Below are 13049 nucleotides of genomic sequence, written 5' to 3'. Positions count from 1 at the left end.
GTATTGAATCTTAGCATGGGACAATTCGTTGGATAGGTAAACAACATAGCTACGACTTCCATGGGATATTTTTGCATTTTTTAAAAATTCAGCCAAAATGGAGGTTAAGAAAATCTCCTCGTTAATTTGGGACATTACTCGTTTTCGACCCTTTTTTACTAGGAAGGCCATAATGTGGCTGATTTGCATTGAATCTTAGCGTGTGACAATTCGTTGGATAGGTAAACAACATAACTAGGACTTCCATGGGATATTTTTGCATTCTCTAAAAATTCGGCCAAAATGGAGGTTAAGAAAATCTCCTCGTTAATTTAGGACATTACTCGTTTTCGACCCTTTTTTATAAGGAAGGCCATAAAGTGGCCGGTTTGTATTGAATCTTAGCATGGGACAATTCGTTGGATAGGTAAACAACATAGCTACGACTTCCATGGGATATTTTTGCATTTATTAAAAATTCAGCCAAAATGGAGGTTAAGAAAATCTCCTCGTTAATTTGGGACATTACTCGTTTTCGACCCTTTTTTACTAGGAAGGCCGTAATGTGGCTGATTTGCATTGAATCTTAGCGTGTGACAATTCGTTGGATAGGTAAACAACATAACTACGACTTCCAGGGGATATTTTTGCATTCTCTAAAAATTCGGCCAAAATGGAGGTTAAGAAAATCTCCTCGTTAATTTAGGACATTACTCGTTTTCGACCCATTTTTACTAGGAAGGCCATAAAGTGGCCGATTTGTATTGAATCTTAGCATGTGACAATTCGTTGGATAGGTAAACAACATAACTACGACTTCCATGGGATATTTTTGCATTCTCTAAAAATTTAGCCAAAATGGAGGTTAAGAAAATCCCCTCGTTAATTTAGGACATTACTCGTTTTCGACCCTTTTTTATAAGGAAGGCCATAAAGTGGCCGGTTTGTATTGAATCTTAGCATGGGACAATTCGTTGGATAGGTAAACAACATAGCTACGACTTCCATGGGATATTTTTGCATTTTTTAAAAATTCAGCCAAAATGGAGGTTAAGAAAATCTCCTTGTTAATTTGGGACATTACTCGTTTTCGACCCTTTTTTACTAGGAAGGCCATAATGTGGCCGATTTGCATTGAATCTTAGCGTGTGACAATTCGTTGGATAGGTAAACAACATAACTATGACTTCCAAGGGATATTTTTGCATTCTCTAAAAATTTGGCCAAAATGGAGGTTAAGAAAATCTCCTCATTAATTTAGGACATTACTCGTTTTCGACCCATTTTTACTAGGAAGGCCTTAAAGTGGCCGATTTGTATTGAATCTTAGCATGTGACAATTCGTTGGATAGGTAAACAACAGAACTACGACTTCCATGGGATATTTTTGAATTCTCTAAAAATACGGCCAAAATGGAGTTTAAGAAAATCTCCTCGTTAATTTAGGACATTACTCGTTTTCGACCCATTTTTACTAGGAAGGTCATAAAGTGGCCGATTTGTATTGAATCTTAGCATGTGACAATTCGTTGGATAGGTAAACAACATAACTACGACTTCCATGGGATATTTTTGCATTCTCTAAAAATTTAGCCAATATGGAGGTTAAGAAAATCCCCTCGTTAATTTAGGACATTACTCGTTTTCGACCCTTTTTTATAAGGAAGGCCATAAAGTGGCCGGTTTGTATTGAATCTTAGCATGGGACAATTCGTTGGATAGGTAAACAACATAGCTACGACTTCCATGGGATATTTTTGCATTTTTTAAAAATTCAGCCAAAATGGAGGTTAAGAAAATCTCCTCGTTAATTTGGGACATTACTCGTTTTCGACCCTTTTTTATTAGGAAGGCCATAATGTGGCTGATTTGCATTGAATCTTAGCGTGTGACAATTCATTGGATAGGTAAACAACATAACTACGACTTCCATGGGATATTTTTGCATTCTCTAAAAATTCGGCCAAAATGGAGGTTAAGAAAATCTCCTCGTTAATTTAGGACATTACTCGTTTTCGACCCATTTTTACTAGGAAGGCCATAAAGTGGCCGATTTTTATTGAATCTTAGCATGTGACAATTTGTTGGATAGGTAAACAACATAACTACGACTTCCATGGGATATTTTTGCATTCTCTAAAAATTTAGCCAAAATGGAGGTTAAGAAAATCCCCTCGTTAATTTTGGACATTACTCGTTTTCGACCCTTTTTTATAAGGAAGGCCATAAAGTGGCCGGTTTGTATTGAATCTTAGCATGGGACAATTCGTTGGATAGGTAAACAACATAGCTACGACTTCCATGGGATATTTTTGCATTTATTAAAAATTCAGCCAAAATGGAGGTTAAGAAAATCTCCTCGTTAATTTGGGACATTACTCGTTTTCGACCCTTTTTTATAAGGAAGGCCATAAAGTGGCCGGTTTGTATTGAATCTTAGCATGGGACAATTCGTTGGATAGGTAAACAACATAGCTACGACTTCCATGGGATATTTTTGCATTTTTTAAAAATTCGGCCAAAATGGAGGTTAAGAAAATCTCCTCGTTAATTTAGGACATTACTCGTTTTCGACCCTTTTTTATAAGGAAGGCCATAAAGTGGCCGGTTTGTATTGAATCTTAGCATGGGACAATTCGTTGGATAGGTAAACAACATAGCTACGACTTCCATGGGATATTTTTGCATTTATTAAAAATTCAGCCAAAATGGAGGTTAAGAAAATCTCCTCGTTAATTTGCGACATTACTCGTTTTCGACCCTTTTTTACTAGGAAGGCCGTAATGTGGCTGATTTGCATTGAATCTTAGCGTGTGACAATTCGTTGGATAGGTAAACAACATAACTACGACTTCCAGGGGATATTTTTGCATTCTCTAAAAATTCGGCCAAAATGGAGGTTAAGAAAATCTCCTCGTTAATTTAGGACATTACTCGTTTTCGACCCATTTTTACTAGGAAGGCCATAAAGTGGCCGATTTTTATTGAATCTTAGCATGTGACAATTTGTTGGATAGGTAAACAACATAACTACGACTTCCATGGGATATTTTTGCATTCTCTAAAAATTTAGCCAAAATGGAGGTTAAGAAAATCCCCTCGTTAATTTAGGACATTACTCGTTTTCGACCCTTTTTTATAAGGAAGGCCATAAAGTGGCCGGTTTGTATTGAATCTTAGCATGGGACAATTCATTGGATAGGTAAACAACATAGCTACGACTTCCATGGGATATTTTTGCATTTTTTAAAAATTCAGCCAAAATGGAGGTTAAGAAAATCTCCTTGTTAATTTGGGACATTACTCGTTTTCGACCCTTTTTTATTAGGAAGGCCATAATGTGGCTGATTTGCATTGAATCTTAGCGTGTGACAATTCGTTGGATAGGTAAACAACATAACTAGGACTTCCATGGGATATTTTTGCATTCTCTAAAAATTCGGCCAAAATGGAGGTTAAGAAAATCTCCTCGTTAATTTAGGACATTACTCGTTTTCGACCCTTTTTTATAAGGAAGGCCATAAAGTGGCCGGTTTGTATTGAATCTTAGCATGGGACAATTCGTTGGATAGGTAAACAACATAGCTACGAATTCCATGGGATATTTTTGCATTTATTAAAAATTCAGCCAAAATGGAGGTTAAGAAAATCTCCTCGTTAATTTGGGACATTACTCGTTTTCGACCCTTTTTTACTAGGAAGGCCGTAATGTGGCTGATTTGCATTGAATCTTAGCGTGTGACAATTCGTTGGATAGGTAAACAACATAACTACGACTTCCAGGGGATATTTTTGCATTCTCTAAAAATTCGGCCAAAATGGAGGTTAAGAAAATCTCCTCGTTAATTTAGGACATTACTCGTTTTCGACCCATTTTTACTAGGAAGGCCATAAAGTGGCCGATTTGTATTGAATCTTAGCATGTGACAATTCGTTGGATAGGTAAACAACATAACTACGACTTCCATGGGATATTTTTGCATTCTCTAAAAATTTAGCCAAAATGGAGGTTAAGAAAATCCCCTCGTTAACTTAGGACATTACTCGTTTTCGACCCTTTTTTATAAGGAAGGCCATAAAGTGGCCGGTTTGTATTGAATCTTAGCATGGGACAATTCGTTGGATAGGTAAACAACATAGCTACGACTTCCATGGGATATTTTTGCATTTTTTAAAAATTCAGCCAAAATGGAGGTTAAGAAAATCTCCTTGTTAATTTGGGACATTACTCGTTTTCGACCCTTTTTTACTAGGAAGGCCATAATGTGGCCGATTTGCATTGAATCTTAGCGTGTGACAATTCGTTGGATAGGTAAACAACATAACTATGACTTCCAAGGGATATTTTTGCATTCTCTAAAAATTTGGCCAAAATGGAGGTTAAGAAAATCTCCTCATTAATTTAGGACATTACTCGTTTTCGACCCATTTTTACTAGGAAGGCCTTAAAGTGGCCGATTTGTATTGAATCTTAGCATGTGACAATTCGTTGGATAGGTAAACAACAGAACTACGACTTCCATGGGATATTTTTGCATTCTCTAAAAATACGGCCAAAATGGAGTTTAAGAAAATCTCCTCGTTAATTTAGGACATTACTCGTTTTCGACCCATTTTTACTAGGAAGGTCATAAAGTGGCCGATTTGTATTGAATCTTAGCATGTGACAATTCGTTGGATAGGTAAACAACATAACTACGACTTCCATGGGATATTTTTGCATTCTCTAAAAATTTAGCCAATATGGAGGTTAAGAAAATCCCCTCGTTAATTTAGGACATTACTCGTTTTCGACCCTTTTTTATAAGGAAGGCCATAAAGTGGCCGGTTTGTATTGAAGCTTAGCATGGGACAATTCGTTGGATAGGTAAACAACATAGCTACGACTTCCATGGGATATTTTTGCATTTTTTAAAAATTCAGCCAAAATGGAGGTTAAGAAAATCTCCTCGTTAATTTGGGACATTACTCGTTTTCGACCCTTTTTTATTAGGAAGGCCATAATGTGGCTGATTTGCATTGAATCTTAGCGTGTGACAATTCATTGGATAGGTAAACAACATAACTACGACTTCCATGGGATATTTTTGCATTCTCTAAAAATTCGGCCAAAATGGAGGTTAAGAAAATCTCCTCGTTAATTTAGGACATTACTCGTTTTCGACCCATTTTTACTAGGAAGGCCATAAAGTGGCCGATTTTTATTGAATCTTAGTATGTGACAATTTGTTGGATAGGTAAACAACATAACTACGACTTCCATGGGATATTTTTGCATTCTCTAAAAATTTAGCCAAAATGGAGGTTAAGAAAATCCCCTCGTTAATTTAGAACATTACTCGTTTTCGACCCTTTTTTATAAGGAAGGCCATAAAGTGGCCGGTTTGTATTGAATCTTAGCATGGGACAATTCGTTGGATAGGTAAACAACATAGCTACGACTTCCATGGGATATTTTTGCATTTTTTAAAAATTCAGCCAAAATGGAGGTTAAGAAAATCTCCTTGTTAATTTGGGACATTACTCGTTTTCGACCCTTTTTTATTAGGAAGGCCATAATGTGGCTGATTTGCATTGAATCTTAGCGTGTGACAATTCGTTGGATAGGTAAACAACATAACTACGACTTCCATGGGATATTTTTGCATTCTCTAAAAATTCGGCCAAAATGGAGGTTAAGAAAATCTCCTCATTAATTTAGGACATTACTCGTTTTCGACCCATTTTTACTAGGAAGGCCTTAAAGTGGCCGATTTGGATTGAATCTTAGCATGTGACAATTCGTTGGATAGGTAAACAACATAACTACGACTTCTAAGGGATATTTTTGCATTCTCTAAAAATTTGGCCAAAATGGAGGTTAAGAAAATCTCCTCGTTAATTTAGGACATTACTCGTTTTCGACCCTTTTTTATAAGGAAGGCCATAAAGTGGCCGGTTTGTATTGAATCTTAGCATGGGACAATTCGTTGGATAGGTAAACAACATAGCTACGACTTCCATGGGATATTTTTGCATTTATTAAAAATTCAGCCAAAATGGAGGTTAAGAAAATCTCCTTGTTAATTTGGGACATTACTCGTTTTCGACCCTTTTTTACTAGGAAGGCCATAATGTGGCCGATTTGCATTGAATCTTAGCGTGTGACAATTCGTTGGATAGGTAAACAACATAACTATGACTTCCAAGGGATATTTTTGCATTCTCTAAAAATTTGGCCAAAATGGAGGTTAAGAAAATCTCCTCATTAATTTAGGACATTACTCGTTTTCGACCCATTTTTACTAGGAAGGCCTTAAAGTGGCCGATTTGTATTGAATCTTAGCATGTGACAATTCGTTGGATAGGTAAACAACAGAACTACGACTTCCATGGGATATTTTTGCATTCTCTAAAAATACGGCCAAAATGGAGTTTAAGAAAATCTCCTCGTTAATTTAGGACATTACTCGTTTTCGACCCATTTTTACTAGGAAGGTCATAAAGTGGCCGATTTGTATTGAATCTTAGCATGTGACAATTCGTTGGATAGGTAAACAACATAACTACGACTTCCATGGGATATTTTTGCATTCTCTAAAAATTTAGCCAATATGGAGGTTAAGAAAATCCCCTCGTTAATTTAGGACATTACTCGTTTTCGACCCTTTTTTATAAGGAAGGCCATAAAGTGGCCGGTTTGTATTGAAGCTTAGCATGGGACAATTCGTTGGATAGGTAAACAACATAGCTACGACTTCCATGGGATATTTTTGCATTTTTTAAAAATTCAGCCAAAATGGAGGTTAAGAAAATCTCCTCGTTAATTTGGGACATTACTCGTTTTCGACCCTTTTTTATTAGGAAGGCCATAATGTGGCTGATTTGCATTGAATCTTAGCGTGTGACAATTCATTGGATAGGTAAACAACATAACTACGACTTCCATGGGATATTTTTGCATTCTCTAAAAATTCGGCCAAAATGGAGGTTAAGAAAATCTCCTCGTTAATTTAGGACATTACTCGTTTTCGACCCATTTTTACTAGGAAGGCCATAAAGTGGCCGATTTTTATTGAATCTTAGTATGTGACAATTTGTTGGATAGGTAAACAACATAACTACGACTTCCATGGGATATTTTTGCATTCTCTAAAAATTTAGCCAAAATGGAGGTTAAGAAAATCCCCTCGTTAATTTAGGACATTACTCGTTTTCGACCCTTTTTTATAAGGAAGGCCATAAAGTGGCCGGTTTGTATTGAATCTTAGCATGGGACAATTCGTTGGATAGGTAAACAACATAGCTACGACTTCCATGGGATATTTTTGCATTTTTTAAAAATTCAGCCAAAATGGAGGTTAAGAAAATCTCCTTGTTAATTTGGGACATTACTCGTTTTCGACCCTTTTTTATTAGGAAGGCCATAATGTGGCTGATTTGCATTGAATCTTAGCGTGTGACAATTCGTTGGATAGGTAAACAACATAACTACGACTTCCATGGGATATTTTTGCATTCTCTAAAAATTCGGCCAAAATGGAGGTTAAGAAAATCTCCTCATTAATTTAGGATATTACTCGTTTTCGACCCATTTTTACTAGGAAGGCCTTAAAGTGGCCGATTTGGATTGAATCTTAGCATGTGACAATTCGTTGGATAGGTAAACAACATAACTACGACTTCTAAGGGATATTTTTGCATTCTCTAAAAATTTGGCCAAAATGGAGGTTAAGAAAATCTCCTCGTTAATTTAGGACATTACTCGTTTTCGACCCTTTTTTATAAGGAAGGCCATAAAGTGGCCGGTTTGTATTGAATCTTAGCATGGGACAATTCGTTGGATAGATAAACACAATAACTATGACTTCCATGGGATATTTTTGCATTCTCTAAAAATTCAGCCAAAATGGGGGTTAAGAAAATATCCTCGTTAATTTGGGACATTACTCGTTTTCGACCCTTTTTTAGTAGGAAGGCCATAATGTGGCCGATTTGCATTGAATCTTAGCGTGTGACAATTCGTTGGATAGGTAAACAACATAACTACGACTTCCATGGGATATTTTTGCATTCTCTAAAAATTCAGCCAAAATGGGGGTTAAGAAAATATCCTCGTTAATTTGGGACATTACTCGTTTTCGACCCTTTTTTAGTAGGAAGGCCATAATGTGGCCGATTTGCATTGAATCTTAGCGTGTGACAATTCGTTGGATAGGTAAACAACATAACTACGACTTCCATGGGATATTTTTGCATTCTCTAAAAATTCAGCCAAAATGGAGGTTAAGAAAATCCCCTCGTTAATTTAGGACATTACTCGTTTTCGACCCTTTTTTATAAGGAAGGCCATAAAGTGGCCGGTTTGTATTGAATCTTAGCATGGGACAATTCGTTGGATAGGTAAACAACATAACTATGACTTCCATGGGATATTTTTGCATTCTCTAAAAATTCAGCCAAAATGGGGGTTAAGAAAATATCCTTGTTAATTTGGGACATTACTCGTTTTCGACCCTTTTTTAGTAGGAAGGCCATAATGTGGCCGATTTGCATTGAATCTTAGCGTGTGACAATTCGTTGGATAGGTAAACAACATAACTACGACTTCCATAGGATATTTTTACATTCTCTAAAAATTCAGCCAAAATGGAGGTTAAGAAAATCCCCTCGTTAATTTAGGACATTACTCATTTTCGACCCTTTTTTATAAGGAAGACCATAAAGTGGGCGGTTTGTATTGAATCTTAGCATGGGACAATTTGTTGGATAGGTAAACAACATAGCTGCGACTTCCATGGGATATTTTTGCATCTTTTAAAAATTCAGCCAAAATGGAGGTTAAGAAAATCTCCTCGTTAATTTGGGACATTACTCGTTTTCGACCCATTTTTACTAGGAAGGCCATAATGTGGCCGATTTGCATTGAATCTTAGCGTGTGACAATTCGTTGGATATGTAAATAACATAACTATGACTTCCATGGGATATTTTTGCATTCTCTAAAAATTCAGCCAAAATGGGGGTTAAGAAAATATCCTCGTTAATTTGGGACATTATTCGTTTTCGACCCTTTTTTGGTAGGAAGGCCATAATGTGGCCGATTTGCATTGAATCTTAGCGTGTGACAATTCGTTGGATAGGTAAACAACATAACTACGACTTCCATGGGATATTTTTGCATTCTCTAAAAATTCAGCCAAAATGGGGGTTAAGAAAATATCCTCGTTAATTTTTGACATTACTCGTTTTCGACCCTTTTTTAGTAGGAAGGCCATAATGTGGCCGATTTGCATTGAATCTTAGCGTGTGACAATTCGTTGGATAGATAAACAACATAACTATGACTTCCATGGGATATTTTTGCATTCTCTAAAAATTCAGCCAAAATGGGGGTTAAGAAAATATCCTCGTTAATTTGGGACATTACTCGTTTTCGACCCTTTTTTAGTAGGAAGGCCATAATGTGGCCGATTTGCATTGAATCTTAGCGTGTGACAATTTGTTGGATAGGTAAACAACATAACTACGACTTCCATGGGATATTTTTGCATTCTCTAAAAATTCAGCCAAAATGGGGGTTAAGAAAATATCCTCGTTAATTTGGGACATTACTCGTTTTCGACCCTTTTTTAGTAGGAAGGCCATAATGTGGCCGATTTGCATTGAATCTTAGCGTGTGACAATTCGTTGGATAGGTAAACAACATAACTACGACTTCCATGGGATATTTTTGCATTCTCTAAAAATTCAGCCAAAATGGAGGTTAAGAAAATCCCCTCGTTAATTTAGGACATTACTCGTTTTCGACCCTTTTTTATAAGGAAGGCCATAAAGTGGCCGGTTTGTATTGAATCTTAGCATGGGACAATTCGTTGGATAGGTAAACAACATAACTATGACTTCCATGGGATATTTTTGCATTCTCTAAAAATTCAGCCAAAATGGGGGTTAAGAAAATATCCTTGTTAATTTGGGACATTACTCGTTTTCTACCCTTTTTTAGTAGGAAGGCCATAATGTGGCCGATTTGCATTGAATCTTAGCGTGTGACAATTCGTTGGATAGGTAAACAACATAACTACGACTTCCATAGGATATTTTTACATTCTCTAAAAATTCAGCCAAAATGGAGGTTAAGAAAATCCCCTCGTTAATTTAGGACATTACTCATTTTCGACCCTTTTTTATAAGGAAGACCATAAAGTGGGCGGTTTGTATTGAATCTTAGCATGGGACAATTTGTTGGATAGGTAAACAACATAGCTGCAACTTCCATGGGATATTTTTGCATTCTCTAACAATTCAGCCAAAATGGGGGTTAAGAAAATATCCTCGTTAATTTGGGACATTACTCGTTTTCGACCCTTTTTTAGTAGGAAGGCCATAATGTGGCCGATTTGCGTTGAATCTTAGCGTGTGACAATTCGTTGGATAGGTAAACAACATAACTACGACTTCCATGGGATATTTTTGCATTCTCTAAAAATTCAGCCAAAATAGAGGTTAAGAAAATCCCCTCGTTAATTTAGGACATTACTCGTTTTCGACCCTTTTTTATAAGGAAGGCCATAAAGTGGCCGGTTTGTATTGAATCTTAGCATGGGACAATTCGTTGGATAGGTAAACAACATAACTATGACTTCCATGGGATATTTTTGCATTCTCTAAAAATTCAGCCAAAATGGGGGTTAAGAAAATATCCTTGTTAATTTGGGACATTACTCGTTTTCGACCCTTTTTTAGTAGGAAGGCCATAATGTGGCCGATTTGCATTGAATCTTAGCGTGTGACAATTCGTTGGATAGGTAAACAACATAACTACGACTTCCATGGGATATTTTTACATTCTCTAAAAATTCAGCCAAAATGGAGGTTAAGAAAATCCCCTCGTTAATTTAGGACATTACTCATTTTCGACCCTTTTTTATAAGGAAGACCATAAAGTGGGCGGTTTGTATTGAATCTTAGCATGGGACAATTTGTTGGATAGGTAAACAACATAGCTGCGACTTCCATGGGATATTTTTGCATCTTTTAAAAATTCAGCCAAAATGGAGGTTAAGAAAATCTCCTCGTTAATTTGGGACATTACTCGTTTTCGACCCTTTTTTACTAGGAAGGCCATAATGTGGCCGATTTGCATTGAATCTTAGCGTGTGACAATTCGTTGGATATGTAAACAACATAACTATGACTTCCATGGGATATTTTTGCATTCTCTAAAAATTCAGCCAAAATGGGGGTTAAGAAAATATCCTCGTTAATTTGGGACATTACTCGTTTTCGACCCTTTTTTAGTAGGAAGGCCATAATGTGGCCGATTTGCATTGAATCTTAGCGTGTGAGAATTCGTTGGATAGGTAAACAGCATAACTACGACTTCCATGGGATATTTTTGCATTCTCTAAAAATTCAGCCAAAATGGGGGTTAAGAAAATATCCTCGTTAATTTTTGACATTACTCGTTTTCGACCCTTTTTTAGTAGGAAGCCATAATGTGGCCGATTTGCATTGAATCTTAGCGTGTGACAATTCGTTGGATAGGTAAACAACATAACTATGACTTCCATGGGATATTTTTGCATTCTCTAAAAATTCAGCCAAAATGGGGGTTAAGAAAATATCCTCGTTAATTTGGGACATTACTCGTTTTCGACCCTTTTTTAGTAGGAAGGCCATAATGTGGCCGATTTGCATTGAATCTTAGCGTGTGACAATTCGTTGGATAGGTAAACAACATAACTACGACTTCCATGGGATATTTTTGCATTCTCTAAAAATTCAGCCAAAATGGGGGTTAAGAAAATATCCTCGTTAATTTGGGACATTACTCGTTTTCGACCCTTTTTTAGTAGGAAGGCCATAATGTGGCCGATTTGCATTGAATCTTAGCATGGGACAATTCGTTGGATAGGTAAACAACATAGCTACGACTTCCATGGGATATTTTTGCATTTTTTAAAAATTCAGCCAAAATGGAGGTTAAGAAAATCTCCTCGTTAATTTGGGACATTACTCGTTTTCGACCCATTTTTACTAGGAAGGCCATAATGTGGCCGATTTGCATTGAATCTTAGCGTGTGACTATTCGTTGGATAGGTAAACAACATAACTATGACTTCCATGGGATATTTTTGCATTCTCTAAAAATTCAGCCAAAATGGGGGTTAAGAAAATATCCTTGTTAATTTGGGACATTACTCGTTTTCGACCCTTTTTTAGTAGGAAGGCCATAATGTGGCCGATTTGCATTGAATCTTAGAGTGTGACAATTCGTTGGATAGGTAAACAACATAACTACGACTTCCATGGGATATTTTTGCATTCTCTAAAAATTCAGCCAAAATGGAGGTTAAGAAAATCCCCTCGTTAATTTAGGACATTACTCGTTTTCGACCCTTTTTTATAAGGAAGGCCATAAAGTGGGCGGTTTGTATTGAATCTTAGCATGGGACAATTTGTTGGATAGGTAAACAACATAGCTACGACTTCCATGGGATATTTTTGCATTTTTTAAAAATTCAGCCAAAATGGAGGTTAAGAAAATCTCCTCGTTAATTTGGGACATTACTCGTTTTCGACCCTTTTTTACTAGGAAGGCCATAATGTGGCCGATTTGCATTGAATCTTAGCGTGTGACAATTCGTTGGATAGGTAAACAACATAACTATGACTTCCATGGGATATTTTTGCATTCTCTAAAAATTCAGCCAAAATGGGGGTTAAGAAAATATCCTCGTTAATTTGGGACATTACTCGTTTTCGACCCTTTTTTGGTAGGAAGGCCATAATGTGGCCGATTTGCATTGAATCTTAGCGTGTGACAATTCGTTGGATAGGTAAACAACATAACTACGACTTCCATGGGATATTTTTGCATTCTCTAAAAATTCAGCCAAAATGGGGGTTAAGAAAATATCCTCGTTAATTTGGGACATTACTCGTTTTCGACCCTTTTTTAGTAGGAAGGCCATAATGTGGCCGATTTGCATTGAATCTTAGCGTGTGACAATTCGTTGGATAGGTAAACAACATAACTATGACTTCCATGGGATATTTTTGCATTCTCTAAAAATTCAGCCAAAATG

This window comes from Medicago sativa, chromosome 6, assembly GCF_051527215.1.
Source record: "Medicago sativa cultivar Bolivia chromosome 6, Bolivia_mono, whole genome shotgun sequence".
NCBI lineage: Eukaryota > Viridiplantae > Streptophyta > Magnoliopsida > Fabales > Fabaceae > Medicago > Medicago sativa.
Note: the sequence above shows the minus strand (reverse complement) of the source record.